Source organism: Rhinoderma darwinii, chromosome 2 (assembly GCF_050947455.1).
Source record: "Rhinoderma darwinii isolate aRhiDar2 chromosome 2, aRhiDar2.hap1, whole genome shotgun sequence".
In the NCBI taxonomy this organism is placed as follows: domain Eukaryota; kingdom Metazoa; phylum Chordata; class Amphibia; order Anura; family Rhinodermatidae; genus Rhinoderma; species Rhinoderma darwinii.
In genome coordinates, this window is record NC_134688.1 from 365,578,036 (window position 1) to 365,599,190 (window position 21,155).

Genomic DNA, 21,155 nt, shown 5'->3' on the forward strand with positions numbered 1-21,155 from the left:
ATCCTGCTCCATACCGACCCTGGCTTACCAACTACTCTTCTGCTTTTCGTTTTGTACCTCGCACACTCCTGGCTTGACTCGGCTCGTTCACCACTCTGGTTGCTCACGGTGTTGCCGTGGGCAACGGCCCCTTTTCCTTGCTTGTGTTCCTTGTATGTTTGTCGTGCACTTACTGAGCGCAGGGACCGCCGCCCAGTTGTACCCCGTCGCCTAGGGCGGGTCGTTGCAAGTAGGCAGGGACAGAGTGGCGGGTAGATTAGGGCTCACTTGTCCGTCTCCCTACCCCCTGCCCTTACATAATAACAAGCCCATACCTAGTCTACCCCTGGTCCCTGACACCACTATGGATCCCCGTGAGACCCTGGCTCAGCAAATGCAGGGTCTCTCCCTACAGGTCCAGGCCCTGGCTCAGAGGGTCAACCAGCCTGATGCTACCCTGGTAGTTCCCCGCACCGCACCTCTTGAACCCCACCTCAAGTTGCCCGACCGGTTCTCAGGGGACCGGAGGACTTTTCTCTCCTTTCGGGAGAGTTGTAGGCTTTACTTTCGTTTAAAGCCTCATTCCTCAGGTTCTGAGAGCCAGCGGGTGGGTATAATTATGTCCCGGCTCCAGGAAGGGCCCCAAGAGTGGGCCTTCTCCTTGGCTCCTGACGCCCCTGAACTTTCCTCCGTTGATTGTTTCTTTTCTGCTCTTGGACTTATTTATGACGAGACTGACAGGACTGCCTTTGCCGAGAGTCAGCTGGTGACCTTAAGTCAGGGTAAGAGACCTGTTGAGGAGTATTGCTCTGACTTTCGGAAGTGGTGCGTAGCTTCTCGGTGGAATGACCCTGCCTTAAGGTGCCAGTTTAGGTTGGGTCTGTCGAATGCCCTGAAAGACCTGCTAGTTAGCTATCCCTCTTCTGACTCCCTAGACCAGGTTATGGCTTTAGCGATACGACTTGACCGACGTCTCAGGGAACGACAACGTGAACGTTTATGTGTTTTCTCCTCCGACTCCCCCATGATGCCTCCCGAAGCTCCGTTGCTTCGTTCCTCCCCGAAAGATTCAGAGATACCTATGCAACTCGGGGCCTCCGTGTCCCCCCAACAACGTAGAGAATTCCGCAGGAAGAATGGTCTCTGCTTCTACTGTGGGGACGACAAGCATCAAGTGAACAACTGTCCTAAGCGTAAGGTTGCAGCCAGAGAACTTCCGCGTCTAAGTGATCATCGGGGAGGTCACTTGGACGCACAGGTATTTCCCGTAAATATGAAACGTACTAAGATCTTGCTTCCCTTTCAGGTCTCTTTTGGTGGTAGGTCTGCTACCGGCAGTGCTTTCGTGGATTCAGGGTCCTCTACTAATATCATGTCTGTGGAATTTGCTATGTCCCTTGCTATGCCTCTTATTAATTTGCCTAAACCTGTCCCGGTAGTGGGTATCGACGCCACTCCTCTTGCTAATGGTTATTTTACACAGCATACCCCTGTTTTTGAACTCCTTGTTGGCTCCATGCATTTGGAGCAATGCTCTGTACTGTTGATGCAGGGATTATCGTACGATTTGGTGCTAGGTCTTCCCTGGTTGCAGTTGCATAATCCTACGTTTGACTGGAATACTGGGGAGCTAACCAAATGGGGTAATGAATGTTGTACGTCATGTTTTTCTGTTAATTCTATTTCTCCCCCTAAGGAGGCGAATACGCTACCCGAGTTTGTTCAGGACTTCGCTGATGTTTTCTCTAGGGAGGCCTCCGAAGTGTTACCTCCTCATAGAGAATACGATTGCGCTATCGAATTGGTACCAGGAGCTAAGCTTCCTAAGGGTAGGATATTTAATCTTTCTTGTCCCGAACGTGAAGCTATGAGAGTGTATATCCAGGAATCCCTGGCCAAGGGTTACATTCGTCCCTCTTCTTCTCCGGTAGGTGCTGGCTTCTTCTTCGTGGGGAAGAAGGATGGTGGTCTTAGGCCATGCATTGACTACCGTGGCCTGAATAAGGTCACGGTAAGGAACCAGTATCCCCTTCCTTTGATTCCTGATCTCTTTAATCAGGTTCAGGGGGCCCAATGGTTTTCTAAATTGGATCTACGCGGGGCGTATAACCTTATTCGCATCAAAGAGGGGGATGAGTGGAAGACTGCGTTTAACACGCCCGAAGGCCATTTCGAATACCTCGTCATGCCCTTTGGGTTGTGTAATGCCCCTGCGGTCTTCCAGAATTTCATAAATGAGATTTTGAGAAATTACCTGGGGATTTTTCTGGTAGTGTACCTTGATGACAAACTGGTGTTTTCCAAGGACTGGTCCTCCCACGTGGAGCATGTCAGGAAGGTGCTCCAGGTCCTTCGGGAAAATAAACTGTTTGCCAAAACCGAAAAATGTGTGTTTGGGGTACAGGAGATTCCATTTTTGGGTCAAATCCTCACTCCTCATGAATTCCGCATGGACCCAGCCAAGGTTCAGGCTGTGGCGGAATGGGTCCAACCTGCCTCCCTGAAGGCGTTACAGTGTTTTTTGGGGTTTGCTAATTATTACAGGAGATTTATTGCTAACTTCTCGGTCATCGCTAAGCCCCTTACGGACCTCACTCGCAAAGGTGCTGATCTCCTCCACTGGCCTCCTGAGGCTGTCCAGGCTTTTGAGGTCCTTAAGAAGTGCTTTGTCTCGGCCCCGGTGCTGGTTCAGCCCAACCAAATGGAGCCATTTATCGTGGAAGTTGACGCATCTGAGGTGGGAGTGGGGGCTGTCTTGTCCCAGGGTACCAGGTCCCTCACCCATCTCCGCCCCTGTGCCTACTTCTCCAGGAAGTTTTCGCCAACTGAAAGTAACTATGATATTGGCAACCGCGAACTCTTAGCCATTAAATGGGCATTTGAAGAGTGGCGCCACTTCCTGGAGGGGGCTAGGCACCAGGTAACGGTCCTTACCGACCACAAGAATCTGGTGTTCCTAGAATCTGCCCGGAGGCTAAACCCGAGACAAGCTCGATGGGCGTTATTTTTTACCAGATTCAATTTTTTGGTTACCTATAGGGCTGGGTCTAAAAATATTAAGGCTGATGCACTGTCGCGTAGCTTCATGGCCAGCCCTCCTTCGGAGGAAGATCCTGCTTGTATTTTGCCTCCAGGTATAATCATTTCCTCGATCGATTCTGATTTAGTCTCTGAAATTGCTGCTGATCAAGGTGCAGCTCCCGGGAACCTTCCTGAGAACAAGCTGTTTGTTCCCCTGCAATTCCGGCTAAGGGTACTTAGGGAAAATCATGACTCCGCACTATCTGGCCATCCAGGCATCCTGGGTACCAAACACCTCATTACCAGAAATTATTGGTGGCCTGGGTTGCCTAAAGACGTTAAGGCCTACGTCGCCGCTTGTGAGGTTTGTGCTAGGTCCAAGACTCCCAGGTCCCGACCTGCGGGCTTACTGCGTTCGTTGCCCATTCCCCAGAGACCTTGGACACATATCTCCATGGATTTTATCACCGATTTGCCTCCATCCCAAGGCAAGTCGGTGGTGTGGGTGGTGGTGGACCGCTTCAGTAAGATGTGCCACTTTGTGCCCCTCAAGAAACTACCCAACGCCAAAACGTTGGCTACCTTGTTTGTCAAACACATCCTGCGTCTCCATGGGGTCCCTGTCAATATTGTTTCGGACAGAGGGGTACAATTTGTTTCATTGTTTTGGAGAGCCTTCTGTATGAAGTTGGGGATTGATCTGTCCTTCTCCTCTGCCTTCCATCCTGAAACCAATGGCCAAACGGAGAGGACTAATCAGTCTCTAGAACAATACTTAAGGTGTTTTGTCTCTGACTGTCAATTTGATTGGGTCTCTTTCATTCCCCTCGCCGAATTTTCCCTTAATAACCGGGTCAGTAACTCGTCTGGGGTCTCTCCTTTTTTTTGTAATTTTGGGTTTAATCCACGGTTCTCCTCCGTTTCACCTGGTAGTTCCAACAATCCTGAGGTAGAGGTCGTTCATCGGGAACTGTGCACAGTCTGGGCCCAGGTTCAGAAAAACCTAGAGGTGTCCCAGAGCGTACAAAAAACTCAGGCTGATAAAAAACGTTCTGCTAACCCCCTGTTTATGGTCGGGGATCTGGTGTGGTTGTCGTCTAGGAACTTGCGTCTCAAGGTTCCATCCAAGAAGTTTGCTCCCCGGTTTATTGGGCCGTATAAGGTCATTGAGGTCCTCAATCCTGTCTCCTTCCGGCTGGAGTTACCCCCGTCTTTTCGGATACACGACGTGTTTCATGCCTCCCTCCTCAAACGCTGCTCCCCGTCCTTGGCTCCCTCGAGGAGACCTCCTGTTCCCATCCTCACCCCGGAGGGGGTGGAATTCGAGGTGGCCAGGATTGTGGACAGCAAGATGGTCCAAGGCTCCCTCCAGTACCTGGTCCATTGGAGAGGATACGGGCCCGAGGAGAGGACTTGGGTACCCGCCCGGGATGTTCACGCTGGGGTATTGGTCAGGAGGTTCCACCTGCGTTTCCCCAGTAAGCCAGGTCCACTTAGAAAGGGTCCGGTGGCCCCTCATAAAAGGGGGGGTACTGTAAAGGATCTGCCAGGCACTGCGGGGTTAACTCCCAGAACTAATCAGTCAGCACCTGAGAATACATCCCTGAGACTGACTCCTGCTTCCACCATTCAGGCTGGCAGGCTTAGGAGTGGGAGAGCCTATCGTAACCTGGCCAGACTCAGCTAGCTCCCGCCCTCGGTCTATTTAAGCCTGCACTTCCTGTCCCTCGGTGCTTGTTATTGCTTTTGTTTCCTTCCTTGTGGTTCCTGGCCCAGCTACAGCTCCTGCTATTTTTGATCCTGCTCCATACCGACCCTGGCTTACCAACTACTCTTCTGCTTTTCGTTTTGTACCTCGCACACTCCTGGCTTGACTCGGCTCGTTCACCACTCTGGTTGCTCACGGTGTTGCCGTGGGCAACGGCCCCTTTTCCTTGCTTGTGTTCCTTGTATGTTTGTCGTGTTTGTCGTGCACTTACTGAGCGCAGGGACCGCCGCCCAGTTGTACCCCGTCGCCTAGGGCGGGTCGTTGCAAGTAGGCAGGGACAGAGTGGCGGGTAGATTAGGGCTCACTTGTCCGTCTCCCTACCCCCTGCCCTTACAGATACGTTAAATGTCGGGAAGGGGTTAAAAGAAAAGATTATTATTATTATTATTATTAAGAAATCTACCTCTCCCTATACATGTTCCACCAAATGTAACCAGTTATTTTTGACCTTCCGAAATCCTAATAAAAAGGATAAGGGATTATATGCTATAGGCACTGATGTTTCAGTTACTGACCCTATAGGACTTTATTGAAGTTAAGGAAAAGGATGCAACTGAAAGTCCTTTAGCCCCGAAGATAGACCTACCCTCTATTTGGCCAACTTCACTTATGAAGATAAATTGGAATTAGAGAAAAGAATCGTTAGCATGGATAGGATACACTGCAATCCAAAATAAAAGAACTAACTGTATCGCTTGCGCAAAAGTTAGGCCACATCTAGGTACTATACCTTTCAGGCTATCAGATAAGGAGAACCTACAAGGTTCGCAATGCGTGTTATCTTTATATAATGCATCATATAATCCAGGTGATTGATTATGTAAAACCCTCTCTTTATTGTACCCACCTGTGGGGAGAGATGAAATCCCTCCCTTAGGCCTAATGCACACAAACTTATTTTTTTCCTCCCGTAAATACGGGTCCTTGGTCACACGTATTCGACCCGTATTGCACCAGTATTTACGGACCCGTGCCCGTAAATACGGGTCCGGTGTCACCAATATTCACCCTGTATTTACGGGCACGTTTTCGCTGCAAAATTGCACTGCACTAATCGGCAGCCCCTTCTCTTTATCAGTGCAGTATAGAGAGAAGGTGCAGCCCTTTCCGTAGTAAATGTAAAAGAAATTCATACTTACCCGGCCGTTGTCTTGGTGACGCGTCCCTCTTTCGACATCCAGCCCGACCTCCCTGGATGACGCGGCAGTCCATGTGACTGCTGCAGCCTGTGATTGGCTGCAGCGGTCACATGGGCTGAAACATCATCCCGGGAAGCTGGACTGGAGGAAGAAGCAGGTAGTTCTGGGTAAGTATGAATTTCAATTTTTTTTACACGTTGAGCTATATTGTGATCGGTAGTCACTGTCCAGGGTGCTGAAAGAGTTACTGCTGATCGTTTAACTCTTTCAGCACCCTGGACAGTCACTATCCCCTGACGTCGCCTAGCAATGCTCCCGTAATTACGGGTGCACACACGTAGTCACCCGTAATTACGGGAGCCCCATAGACTTCTATGGGCCTGCCCGTGCTGTTATTACGGCCTGAAATAGGACATGTTCTATATTTTTCAACGGCACGGGCACCTTCCCGTAAGCATACGTGGAGGTACCCGTGGCCAATAGAAGTCTATGGGCCCGTAATTACGGGCGTTTTTACACCTGCTTTCTGAGGAATGGGCAAGGTAAGAAAGTAGGGAACCTCACTGAAGCGTTCTATCCCTGGAGGTTCCTTTGACTATAGAATATACATAGATGGAATAAGAGTACCCCGAGGGGTGCCAATTGAGTTTAAGGCCCAAAATCAGATTGCATCAGGCTTCGAGTCTATACTTTTCTGGTGGTCTACGATAAATAAGAATGTTGACTGGATTAATTATATTTATTACAATCAACAGAGATTTGTTAATTATACCAGAGATGCAAGAAAAGGGCATTGCAAATCAGTTGGGACCGACATCTTTAATGACATGGCAAAATAGAATGGCCCTGGATATGTTACTAGCAGAAAAAGGGGGTGCTTGCAAAATATTTGGTGTTTTCTGTTGTACTTTTATTCCCAATAATACAGCTCATGATGGTAGTATTACCAATGTATTGGAAGGACTCAATTCCCTGTCTGAAGAGCTTGCGGAAAACTCTGGAATAAATGACATGTTCACTAATTGGCTGGAAGAATGGTTTGGAAAATGGAGTAACCACATATCCAGTCTATTGCATTCCTTGCATAAGGGGACTAATCCAGAGACTCATTGACATTCCAATTACTAAAACAATGTACCAAGAGATTCAAAATTAGAACATATACGATGACTTGGAAACACCCCATAACGACTATCAAGATTCTAATGCATGAAAAGACTTTTTGATGTGTCACAGAACATTCCTTGATAAATTTACAACAGGGGCGAATGTTAGTAAAGTTTTAAATTTATGATTACTTTATTTAATGAAGACTAAAAATGTGTATGCAAGCTTATCTGTAAAAGCCTTGGCTGACAAAATGTCAGCCAAGGCTTTTACAGATGTTTTATTGTTAAGATAACTGATATTATATATGAGGATATACACTGTCCTCTTTTTGTACTTTGTGTACATGTGTTTTTATGGGTGTTTTTAAACGGTATGTACAACTGTTTTTGTGTCTTAATAAAGTATTTTGTATTTTTCTCTACATTGGATGGATATTCTTTATTATAGCATTGAGGGACGTTTCTGTCGGTTTATATATCTTATATGGGTTCCCATGTGCAGTGATTATGGGTTAATTGGATGATCTTACATATATTGGGTATTCTTTCTCGGTTTAATTCCTGTTGGTGTCAAGCCTGAACTTTTCACACATCAAGTTACCATCGGCCAGTGTCTGTTTCTAGTCCACTTGGACAGCAGCTACTCCACCGGGACCACATTAAGAGGTAGCAACCTAGTAGCCTACCTGCAACAAAGACCAGATCACTGTATAGGGGTGAAAGGGTGAAGACCGGGGAGGCTACTTAGATAATGCCCTTAGAGGTGGCCCTAAGCCAAACATGTGGAGCAGCCCAGTGGGTCCACACCCTGATGGTCATAACATCACTTGCTCCTGTCACCTTCACCTAAAAAACATCTCCAGAATACGCAATTTTCTTACTGTGGAAACTCTTTGATTCACTCTAGTCTTGACTACTGTAAGTCCTTACTAATCGGTCTTTCACTCAATAAACTCTCCGCTCTCCAATCTATCCTTAATGCAGCAGGCAGGCTCATCTTCCTGACCAACCGCTACACCAAGGCCACTGTCACTAAGGGTCTGTGGACCCACTGGGCCGTACAGCCTTGACGGTAGGGCAGCTGGCCAACAGGGAGCAGGTCAATGTCTATAGTTTGTATAGGGTATCTGTGGCCGCTCGGACAGCAGCAAGGCAGGCTCGGCTGGGATCAGGCAGCAGGCAGACGTCAGGCGTGGTGAAGCAGGTCAGGTGTGGTGTACAGTGGCACGACTTTGGCTCAGCACAGTACTCGACCAGGATAGTACAGAATGCAGGGAACAGGAACAGGAACACACTAGGAGGCCATCACATAGACAAACTTAGGAAACAACAACAACGCTCAGGCATCGAAGAAGGGGGCTTCACCCCTCTTATAGTCCAGGGTACTCACGGCCTATGGAACCCAGCTGAGGTGAGTGGAAGCGCGCGCTAGTGTCTCCCGAGGAGGAGGCCGGGGCCAGCACTTGCCGACTCATGGCTGCGGCTGTTAGGGAGAGATTGGAGCTGACGGCACGCAGCCACGGACATGACAGCCTCTACCCTGTGTAAGTCACTGGACTGGTTGCCCATTCCTTCCAGAATAAAATTCAAACTTATTACTTTCACCGACAAAGTTCTCCAGAATGCTGCACCTCCTTACATCTGAAATCTCCTCCCTCAACCCGGTCTACCACCCTACCTGTTCACTACGTTCTGCCAACGACCTTAGATTAACATTCTTCATAATCCACATCTCCCACTCCTGTCTCCAAGATTTTTCTCGTGCTGCGCCAATTCTCTGGAATGTGCTACCTCAGACAATCAGATTAATTCGCAATATCCCCAATATCCAATATAAACGTGCCCTGAAAACACATCTTTTTAGACAGGCATATACCATTCCCTAATCCCACTCCTTTCCTTGGCCCCCCTTTGACATTAGTCATCAGAACCTGACCCCTTGATTCATCAGCATCTCCCACACTCCTCGCAACCTAATGCACTTTAATCTGTCATAAACATATACTGGATGGTGACCCGCTCATGCAACTTTATGTGTACTACCCCATGTGTATAAAAGATGGCGGGACCATTGTGCTGAACAATCACTTTTTACATTTTGTGTCCCCCATATTTCCTCATAGATTGTAAGCTCCTGCGAGCTGGGTCCTCACTCCTCTTGTTTGAATTGTTAATTACTTTTGTCACAATGTAATGTCTGATATTATCTATACATGTTTCATCTGAATTGTAAAGTGCTGCGGAATATGTTGCCACTATATAAATAAAGATTATTATTATTATGGAAAATTAATTCTCCTAGCCTGGATGGAAAACTAGAAGACGCCTCTGGGCCCCAATACAACATACAGTATCTTCACCTTTCATATAGAAAAAAAAGCAGTAGTCCATTCATAATAAATTGATGGCCTATTCACAGGCCATCAATATCTGATCAGTAGGGGAACAAACTCGCGACACCTCCACCGATTAGCTCTTTTGCTCATATGAGCGCTGCTTCCCCTTCATTCCTTATCTGCTCATACTGTGAATCGCCGCCGATACACTTGTAGCAGTAGTTCACAGTATTACAGCCCTTTCCCATCCGCCGCAGCCATTTATCAGATTTTCATTTTCGTTTTTTCCTCCCCACATTCCAAAAGCCATAACTTTTTTATTTTTCTGTCGATATAGTCCTATGAGGGCTTGATTTTTGCGGGACGAGTTGTAATTTTTTGTAGCACCATTTAATATGCCATATAATGTACTAGGAAGCAGGAACAAAATTATTTGTTGGGTATAAAATGAAACAAACAGCGATTCCTCCATTGTTGTTTGCACTTAATTTATAATAATATGATCCTCTACTTACTAAAGTAATCATCTGATCAGTTTTTGGCATAGTTCGTTTCTTGGTATTTTTACATATTATTTGCAACACAGCTTCTAAATATTTTCTTTTTGTACTTTGTGCCAATGACTGTAATGCTTAACTCTGACCTAGAAAGACATAAAGCACAGGCTGATAAATATTGATTGTGTCTGTTGTTCAAAAAAACCCAGTGGTTGTAATGTGAGTTGCAGCCTTTCAAGGGTTTTACTAGCATGCTGCGATATTGTCATAGTTGCCAACAGTCCAGAATTTGCTGTGACTGTCCCGGATTTACAGGGACAGTCACGGCAAATTACTGTCCCGGGACTTGTCCCGGCAACTGCTACATTCAATTGTATCTGCGTCCTCTCGATGCAGATACAATTGAATACTAAGGCAGAGCAGGAAACTATCCATTTCCTGCTCTGTCATTCACTCCTCCTGGAGCGGAATCCCCAGCCAAAGCCTTGCCAACGCCCTCCGCGGGCATCCACTCATAGAGGGAGCCCCTGACTTCACTGTCCATATAAGAGCTCTGGCCGGGGATTCCACTCATAGAGAGAGGCACTAACGATGTCACTGTCCGTATATGGAAAGTGAAGTTAGGGGCTCCTCCTGAAGGGCCAGAATCCCCGGCCATCGCATTGTGCTCTGTGTATGTGTATTCCGCTACTGGAGGAGCCCTTGGTGTTGCTGTCCCTATATGAACAGTGACGTCAGGGGCTCGTACAGGAGAGGAATCCCCGACCAGAGCATCGGCAACGCTTTGGCTGGGGATTCCCCTCCTAAAGAGAGCCACACTGGCTCTACCTACAGGGAGAAGCGCTGTGTGGCTCTATCTACAGGGGTCACTGTGGCATTATCTACAGGAAGCATGTGAATCTGATATGCTCATGTGTATGTAGCCTTACAGTCACTACATTTCCTTAGCTGATTACATTACAGGCTTGGATATTGATAAAATAATATGATCCTCTATTTATTAAAGTAATCATCTGATCAGTTTTTGGCATAGTTCGTTTCTTGGTATTTTTACATATTATTTGCATCACAGCTTCTAAATCTTTTCTTTTTGTACTTTGTGCCAATGACTGTAATGCTTAACTCTGACCTAGAAAGACATAAAGCACAGGCTGATAAATATTGATTGTGTCTGTTGTTCAAAAAAAAACAAAAACTGTGGGTCCTGAACAAAGTCCAAAATTATTGATAATAACATAAAATAAAATATCAGCTGTGTTTTAGTGAATCTACAATTATAAAATATTTGCATCTGTTTTATAACTGCAGACAATATCACAGAGCACTGTTAAAAACCATAAATAATAATGTCTTTTATTAAAAAAAAGTTGAAAACAACCGTTTTAAGTGCAAAACAAGAATAATAATAATAATAATAATAATAATAATAATAATAATAAATGTATATATATATATATATATATATATATATATATAGGTAGAGATAAGAAGCGCTCTGCGACAGATTCCAACATGTCAATGGGTGCAAGCAGGTAATCCAGATCCGTGGATGATAAGACATAAACGAAAGAAATCCCACAGCACTCTGATGGTTCCAAAAAGTATGCGATTTATTCAGTCAACAGCTGCAACTGCAACAGCAGCTGTTGACTGAATAAATCGCATACTTTTTGGAACCATCGGAGTGCTGTGGGATTTCTTTTGTTTATATATATATATATATATATATATATATACACATATATATATGTGTATATATATATATACATATATATATATATATATATATATATATACATACACTACCGTTCAAGAGTTTGGGGTCACCCAGACAACTTTGTGTTTTCCATGAAAACTCACACTTATATTTATCAAATGAGTTGCAAAATGACTAGAAAGTATAGTCAAGACATTGACAAGGTGAGAAATAATGATTTTTATTTCAAATAATAATTTTCTCCTTCAAACTTTGCTTTCGTCAAAGAATGCTCCATTTGCAGCAATTACAGCATTGCAGACCTTTTGCATTCTAGCTGTTAATTTGCTGAGGTAATCGGGAGAAATTTCACCCCATGCTTCCAGAATCCCCTCCCACAAGTTGGATTCGCTTGATGGGCACTTCTTGCGTACCATACGGTCAAGCTGCTCCCACAACAGCTCTATGGGGTTGAGATCTGGTGACTGCGCAGGCCTCTCCATTACAGATAGAATACCAGCTGCCTGCTTCTTCCCTAAATAGTTCTTGCATAATTTGGAGGTGTGCTTTGGGTCATTGTCCTGTCATAGGATGAAATTGGCTCCAATCAAGCGCTGTCCACAGGGTATGGCATGGCATTGCAAAATGGAGTGATAGCCTTCCTTATTCAAAATCCCTTTTACCTTGTACAAATCTCCCACTTTACCAGCACCAAAGCAACCCCAGACCATCACATTACCTCCACCATGCTTGACAGATGGCGTCAGGTACTCTTCCAGCATCTTTTCAGTTGTTCTGCGTCTCACAAATGTTCTTCTGTGTGATCCAAACACCTCAAACTTCGATTCGTCTGTCTATAACACTTTGTTTCAATCTTTCCTCTGTCCAATGTCTGTGTGCTTTTGCCCATATTAATCTTTTCCTTTTATTAGCCAGTCTCAGATATGGCTTTTTCTTTTCCACTCTGCCCCGAAGGCCAGCATCCCGGAGTCGCCTCTTCACTGTAGACGTTGACACTGGCGTTTTGCGGGTACTATTTAATGAATCTGCCAGTTGAAGACCTGTGAGGCGTCTATTTCTCAAACTAGAGACTCTAATGTACTTTTCTTGTTGCTCAGTTGTGCAGCGGAGCCTCTCACTTCTCTTTCTACTCTGGTTAGAGCCTGTTTGTGCTGTCCTCTGAAGGGAGTAGCACACACCGTGAAATCTTCAGTTTCTTGGCAATTTCTCGCATGGAATAGCCTTCATTTCTAAGAACAAGAATAGACTGTCTAGTTTCACATGAAAGCTCTCATTTTCTAGCCATTTTGAGAGTTTAATCGAACCCACAAATGTAATGCTCCAGATTCTCAACTAGCTCAAAGGAAGGTCAGTTTTATAGCTCCTCTAAACAGCAAAACTGTTTACAGCGGTGCTAACATAATTGCACAAGGGTTTTCAAGTGTTTTCTAATTATCCATTAGCCTTCTAACACAGTTAGCAAACACAATGTACCATTAGAACACTGGAGTGATGGTTGCTGGAAATGGGCCTCTATACACCTATGTAGATATTGCATTAAAAACCAGACGTTTGCAGCTAGAATAGTCATTTAGCACATTAACAATGTATAGAGTGTATTTCTGATTAATTTAATGTTATCTTCATTGAAAAAAACTGTGCTTTTCTTTCAAAAATAAGGAAATTTCTAAGTGACCCTAAACTTTTGAACAGTAGTATATATATATATATATATATATATATATATATATATTTATACCCAATTAAAAACAGAAATGCAACAAAAATCTATGCAAGTGAATCTGGATTGGCTCACCTGATAATGTTTTGCAGGATCGTCGGAACGACTCAACTGTGATGCATATTGGGTGTATTCACCCTGGTATCTGCACACTAAGCAAGCCTCCGGAGCAGAACCTTGGAGTTCCTGACGAAGACCTCGGTCCGAGGTTGTAACGCGTTTCAGCACCTGAATTTTCTACCTTTTAGTATGTCCATCAAATAAATTGTTTTTAATACTATCCGATGGTCCTGTGGACTTACTGAACTATCCACACAAGAGCACCCGATACAAGGAGTATCTTTTCTACATTCTTCACCACAATCTACAGCAGGAAATTTTCAAAACTTGGAACCGAGATTTATGCAATCTAAATTCTCCACTTATGATCAACACTCTGACCGTAAAGTCCTTGCAATGGTGGCCGATAGACTTGTGAGTATAGTGGTCCTGGTAGAGAAACGAAAAATGGATGTTGTCCAATCCCAAAGAGATTAAAGCAATCAGACTTGCCCTATGCCATTTCAGAGATCAGATCCAGGGCAAATCAGTCTTAGTCCAGTCGGACAACACAGTCGCGGTGTTCTATCTTAACAAGCAGGGTGGAACACGCAGCAAGACCCTGTTGAAAGAGTGTATAATGATCATGGAATTGACAGAGCTTTCTTTTTCAAGGCTTATACAAGTGCTCTGGGCTTAAGGGCCAGTACCAGTCATCCAGAAGGTCTAGTTAAAGATCACGTTTGAGAAACCAGCTATTATCCTGTTAACCCTAGTTTTGGAGACTGCCTCTTCACAGATCTCTGCTTCACAAGGATGGTCCATCCACATCTACACAGGTTACACCGTACTGTTTGAAATCTGAAGAATCCAGGTTGAAAGGAAATGGTCTATCAGAAGAAGTAATATCTACTCTGCTGTTTGCAAGGAAATCTTCCATAAACAATCTCTATTCTAGAATTTAGAAGAAATTTTCGTTTTGGCTGCAGTCCTCCAACAATACATTGATAACTATACCAGTAGTCTTGCAATTTTTACTAAACACTAAGAGTCCATATGACTGCTATCAGCATCTTTATGGACAATGCTTTTTCAAGTGATCCACTGATTTCTAGGTCCTTTATGGCTCTAAGAAAACCTAAGACCCAGTGTCAGAGTACCAGCAACATGGGACTTTTGCCTTGTTCTCAAAAGGCTAATGTTACATTTGCCATAGTAAATAAACTTTCATGATTTGTTTTGCTAATGAAAGCATTGTTCTGTGGAATTTATTTGATACTAGACAAGCATTCTGTTATTTTTGGTTTTAATACACCATGTATTGCTGAACCTTATCCTGCCTGGTTACCAGCAAGTACAGTGGGATCCTGTCTCACAATTGGTGGGGGATGCGAGCAAGTTGTAGTTAAGGGCAATTGCGAAAAATGAACTTGCTGAGAGTGTTGGAACACAAATGTCCTGGCAGAAGCTGCTGCAGTTTTACAAACCTGACCAGGGTATTAGAAATTATATTATTTGTTTGAGTCCACAGCTTCCAAAAGAAAGGAAAATCATGTCCTATAATTAAAGCATACAACAAGCTTTTTTTTATCACACCAACCTCATATGTCAGAGTTTCACAGCCAGTTTCTATGGTTACATTGGCTACCGAATAATCCGGATGTCTCCATGAACAAATATCAACCTTATTCGCTTTTCAGGGATTATCAACACATGGGGATGGGAAGCCTGTAAGAGGCTTCCAGAGCTCAACAGTGCCATAACAATGACACTATGGACAGGATTTTAAATCCTTATTAGAATTATGCTGCTGCTTACTTGGATGAAATAGCTATCTTCAGCACTGATTGGGAGTGTCATTTGAGTAAGGACCGGGCTGTACTGGACTGGACTCTCTCAGAAAAGCAGGTTTTACCGCTAATACTGAGAAATGTGCCATTGGGTTAGAGGAGGCTTGGTATTTGGGATACATTGTAGTCAGAGGCGTCATTAGACCCCAAATAAACAAGATTCAAGCGATACAGAGTTGGCCACAGCCTCTTACTAAAAAACAAGTGAGAGCATTCTTGGGGGTTGTTGGCTACCATTGACTGAACTCACAAAGGGAAAAACCAAGTGGTCTGCTGAGGTAGAAAAATCATTATCATTTCATGAGTTGTGTAGTCAGCCAGTGTTGATAGCACCCGACTTTTCCAAAGAGTTTAATGTCTAGACAGACGCATCAGATGTTAGTTTAGGGGTGGTTATGTCTCAAGAGGTGAATGGGAAGCAGTATCTAGTAGTATACTTGAGTAGAAAACTCACCTCTTGGGAACGGAATTATTTCATTGTAGAAAGGGAATGTCTGGCGATAAAATGGCTGTAGGAGAGAAAGAAGAGAGCACGGTGCCACATAGTGCAAAATAAATGGTGGTAACAGATAGGCATATACAAGGTAGCAAAGGCAAAGGCTCACCTTGTAAGTTTGTGCTATACACAGGCACAATACTGGGAAAGAATTTTAAACAGCTGCAGCCAGGTCCAATCCGGTGAACCGTGAAGGTTACCGCAGTAAATGAGAACAATTAAAATGAACTACAAACAATACACATTTTGATGTGTAAGAGGACCTAAAGAGAGGCGCTGCTGTTAATGAAGATAATGATTATTACAAGTGGTTAGCAAATAAATAATTAGTTTTAATAGAGATAAGCAGGCAACGCGTTTCAACGTTGGACTAACGTCTTCATCAGGCCGATAGCAGTAAGACACAATAACACCTCTATTTATAGAGGCTTAAACATCCAAACACAGAAAAAAGGGGGCAAAAACAGTGAGGTCAAAGCTCACCCATGACGTCACAGTGACACATGAAATTACAAATAGTAAAACGGCAATGCAATAAAACATACAGCAAGTGTTAATAAAATTATAAAAAGTCATATCCTAATAGAGAGAGACATTGTAAATGAATAAATGAATAATAAAAGAGACAGCTTTAAGTTTTGCAGAGTTGTGAATGCACTGAGTAACGATCTCCTGTGTCAGTGATTGCTCTGCGATCACCTATCTCTCTAAGAGAAACAAAGAATTGTATTAGCAATAATGTCAGACAGAAAGCCATAAAAAACAGATAAGAGATACCTAATCCTGGATCGTGGGCGACTCCGCAGAGCTTGCCTGAGTTTTGACAGTCAGCAGCGTCCTCGTTGCCAAGGATACGCAAGAGCAGTGAATAAATTACAGGGGCCGTGGTAGGACAAAAGAAGCAGTTTGGCGATTTACATAGACATCGAGGAGTACAAGAACAGAGGACATCAATAAGGGACCCTGCTCAATCAGAACAAATAGATACAGGTAGGGTGATAATAATAATGGTAATGGTACTTAGAGTAGTATATTATTTAGCAAAAACTTAGTAAATCTGTTAAGAATGACACAATCAGATTTCACTTGTACATCGACATGTACAAGAAGGGAGGACATCAATAAGGGAACCTGCTTGTTCAGAACAAATGGTGATAATGATAGTGGTAATTGTACTTACATTATTATATTATCTAGCGAGAAACGTAATAAATCTAAAAAGAACAACATAATCAGATTTATCAAGGATGTCAGGGGGAAAATCAAATATTGAGTAGGAGATCTATGTGGATCTATAAATGGATATAACAAGTGATGGGCAACAATTTATTGTGGGGTGAAGGGACATGTTTAATCTAAGGAGGTTTCAGATATGTCATTGAGCCCACCAGGGTGTAGGCATGCTAATTTGTAGATCCAGTAATTTTCTCTTTGTTTGAGACGGTTAAATCTATTGGTTATCCCAGCCGGAATTTGTTCAATTGGTGTTATCACAATATTTTCAAAACTACACTCGTGTACTAGTGAACAATGGCGTGATACACTATGATGAGGAAAGCCTTTACTGGTATTTGACCGATGTTTATTGATTCTACAGCGTAGGGGTTGAATGGTCCTTCCAATGTATTGCAGATTGCAAGGACATTGTAACAAATAGATGACATAGTCACTGCCACAATTTAAAAACATTTTAATATTGAAACTTTCTAAAGTAACCACAGAAGTGTAAGATTTAACCCTATGTGCAATGTTAGAACAACACATGCACCTAGAGTGGCCGCAACGGTAAGATCCAATCACAGTTGGAAGCAATGTAGTGGATATGGGTTTGGGATTATGTAATCTGCTGGGAGCAAGGATGTTTCGTAAAGTCTGTGATCTTCTAAATGTGATATTAGGTTTAGCTGGTAGGCAATTTTTCAAAAATGCATCATTCATTAGTATGTGCCAGTGTTTGCAAAGGATAGACCTAATTTGTTTACTATCATTATTAAAAGTAGTTATAAAATTAAATTTAGAATATTCAGTGTCTGTGGTCTTAAGAACAGGTAGTAGACATTCCTCCTGAGAAATGGTTTTGACTTTATTCAGAGCCCCCTTAATTAGGCTTTTAGGGAAGTGTTTCTCTTTGAACCGTTTTTCTAAAATTTTAACCTCAGAGTTAAATTTTTTAGGGTCAGAGCAATATTTCTTAATCCTTCTGAATTGGCCAAACTGGATATTCTTAATCCAGGGAGGATAATGTGCACAGTTAAAATCTAAATAACTGTTAATATCTAATATCTAATATATGGCGATAAAATGAGCACCGAAGGCTTTGAGATACTATCTACTGGGCATTAAGATTTGTTTTTTTGTCAGACCATGCTCCCTTAAAGTGGATGTGCCAAAACAAAGGGATTTAATTTTTTTGTTAGCTCAAAGCACCCAGTTCCTTGGCCCTGTGTAAGAAGGAGGGGGGATTTATAAGCAGTCAGAAGTTATATGGGTGGATGGTAAGTACATGTCACTGAGAGTAGTGCAAATCCTGGAAGGATTTGGTGCTGAGAAACATTGAGTTGCTAAATGTGCTTTTTAGGTAAATTTTGGGGTCCAGGATTTAAGAGTGGCTTTAGATATTGGGTAGGTACTCCTGTACTATACTCCAGGTTTTTTTTACCCTGCTGAACCAGTGTAATAGCTGCTGCTCCCCATGGCCAACTCTCCACGACATCCTCTGGCTCCTGGCCACCGCCACATCCCTCACTTCAGGCCGGGCACGATTTGCATCATCGACGCTCTTCTCCTGCACTTCCTAGTGGGCGCAACCTCTGACCTTCCTATTCCTAAAGGTCCAGTGTGTGCCTAATTATCCTCCCAGTTTTACAGGATATGAAGTGATCCTCCCTGGGTTAATTCATTGCTTGAGCAATTTGATTCTCCTAGCTTGCTAGTGATATTTTGCTGATAATTTGTTTCGAATTCCTGTGTTTGACTATGCCTGTAACTTTGACTACCCTTGCCTGTCGTCTTTCCTGACCTCTTGCTAGTGATCATGGTGGACCTTTGCCATCTGCCCTGAACTTTTGCTCGATCAACTGTAAGTGCTCGTTTGCGCCTGCCCTGATCTTTACTATACCTGACCTTGCATACTGTCTGCTGATTTTAGTAATATTCCTGCTTACGTTGGCCATCACCAAGAGAGCCTACTCTGGGGGTAGTGACCTGGGGTTCCCCAGCAGTGAAGTCCAGATCGCTATATAGGGTTTAGAGAATGAATACCTGGGGTTCCCTTAGACTCCGCACCCTGGTTTAGCCCTACATCAAATCCCTTGGTGACGTCAAATCCCTTAGTAACTAAGTGGGTTCACACCATCCATAGCAGGTCCCCGTGACAATCTTACTATCCACTGGCTCTGGGACAACTAGGAGTCCAGGTGAAACTTTGACAGTAATTTAAGATGGGAAGATGCCTGTGAGAAGTGTGTCTGTAGGTGTGTTTTAAAGAGAGAAAAAAGCTGAGTACTGTGGTAGAGGCTAGAACAAACTACTGACTGACAGTGACCTGGTTCCTGTGACTGTTACAGGGTAAGACTTTACGTGATATCCTAATAGCTTGAAGCCGCACATATGTACACCTAATGGCCACTGCATTAGAGTCTCTTATCTATTAGCACGTTGGACCTCCTTTGGCCTACAGAACTGCAGCAATTCCTCTTAGCATAGATTCCACTAGGTTTTGAAATCCTGCAGGAATATTGGCCTATATAGACAGGATAGCTTCTCGTATCTGCCACTAAAGTGTCCTTCTGCCATAAGGTAAACAGCTGCCATAAAATAATGAACTTGATCAGCTACTATACATAGGTAAGCCCTACTGTTCATACGTCCCTCCACAGCCAGGGGTGCACATAGCCTTTCTTCTGCAGGAGGTGAACAGAGAAATGTCACCGCCATGTGGCCTACAGGATGATAGAGAACAGATAGCAAAGGAAAAATCCTATAATTTTTGTGTACACATGTTAAGGATATCTGTTTAATACAAGGGTTTATAGGATATATAGGATTTATAAAAATCCTGATTACATGCTGCATAAAATCTACAGTGTATACATGCAGATAAATTATATACCTATGTACCTGCACTCACTATATTACACTCAGTCATTATAGACCTATTTGTACAGATTCTTCATCAAATTCATGAATACTCACTGCGTGCACTGGAAGAAGCACAGTAATGAATATGGCACCAAAACCAAGTTCAGTACATAAATACAGTAGCAGAACAAAGCTTGTTACATCAATACTTTATCAGAACCAAGCTAATTCATAAATACTGTACCAGAACTAATCTCAGTATATAAATACGGTATCAGAGCCAAGCACAAAAAATACATTTGAAACTAGAGCCAACCTTAGTAAATAAATGCTGTATCAGATCCCGGCACAATAAATACGGTACTAGAACACAGCTTGTTACATAAATATGATACTAGAGCTAAGCCCAGTAAATAAATACAGCAACATTATGAAATGCAGTACATAAATACTGTATTATACCCTAGATAAGTTCATAAATAAGGAACCAGAACTAAGCCCAGCAAATAAATATGGCACCAGAACCAAGCTCAGTATATATATATACATTGCCAGAACCAAGCTCAGTACATAAATATAGAACCAGAACCAAGCTCAGTGCATATATACAGTACCAGAACAATGCTCAGTACATATATACAGCACCAGAACAAAGCTCAGTACATATATACAGCACCAGAGTGAAGCTCAATACATATAAACAGAACCAGAATTAAGCTCTATACATAAGTACAACACCAGAACCAAGCTCATATATGAATACAGCACCAGAACCAAGGTCAGTACATAGATACAGCAACAGAACAAAGCTCAGTACATATATAGACTGCACAAGAACAAATCTCATTATAAATACAGCACAGGAACCAAGATTAGTACATAAATACAGTACCAGAACCAAGATCAGTACATAAATACAGCTCCAGAACAGTCACGCCTGTGGGGTATGTGGACCCACTAGGCTGCTCCGCCTTAGCGGAGTAGCAGCTGGCCAAACAATAGTCTATAAAAGTCTCTAGGCTAAGAGTACCTGGGAAAATGATCTGGCAGATAGTCGAGGACCAGACACATGGTGTAATAGACACTTCACCCAGATGATACTTGGCGTGGTAGATGACACCGGGGTGGCAGATAATACTAGACGTGGCAGACGACACTGGACGTAGAAGATGACACTGGACGTGAAAGATGACACCGGACATGGCAGATGAAACTACGACTCCAACATTAGATATAGCTCAGGAACATGCACAGTCACGGGATATATGATACAGGAAGTAGGATACTGGAACACTGGGAGCAGGATACAACTAAGGGACCATTTGCAAGACTGACATGGGAATACAACAACAATGCTCAGGCAAGGAGTGGAAAGGCAGAGCCCTTTATATAGTCCAGGATGTA

At 43.4% G+C, this 21,155-nt stretch overlaps 1 protein-coding gene and 1 long non-coding RNA gene across 2 annotated transcripts in view; one reads left to right on the forward strand and one right to left on the reverse strand.

The window, feature by feature from the left end:
• LOC142743259 (uncharacterized) overlaps positions 1-16,175 on the reverse strand; it is a 36,076-nt gene extending 19,901 nt beyond the window's left edge. Inside the window, exons 1-2 of the long non-coding RNA XR_012881528.1 lie at positions 15,781-16,175; positions 15,630-15,684 (exon numbers count right to left, since the gene is read on the reverse strand). This is a non-coding gene — a long non-coding RNA (uncharacterized LOC142743259). The remainder of the gene's footprint in view (positions 1-15,629; positions 15,685-15,780) is intronic.
• A 407-nt stretch (positions 16,176-16,582) lies between these two features.
• Positions 16,583-21,155, forward strand: part of PPM1J (protein phosphatase, Mg2+/Mn2+ dependent 1J) — a 220,527-nt gene continuing 215,954 nt past the window's right edge. The window contains exon 1 of the mRNA XM_075853854.1: positions 16,583-16,661. The gene's annotated coding sequence lies outside the window, so the exon portion shown is untranslated. The remainder of the gene's footprint in view (positions 16,662-21,155) is intronic.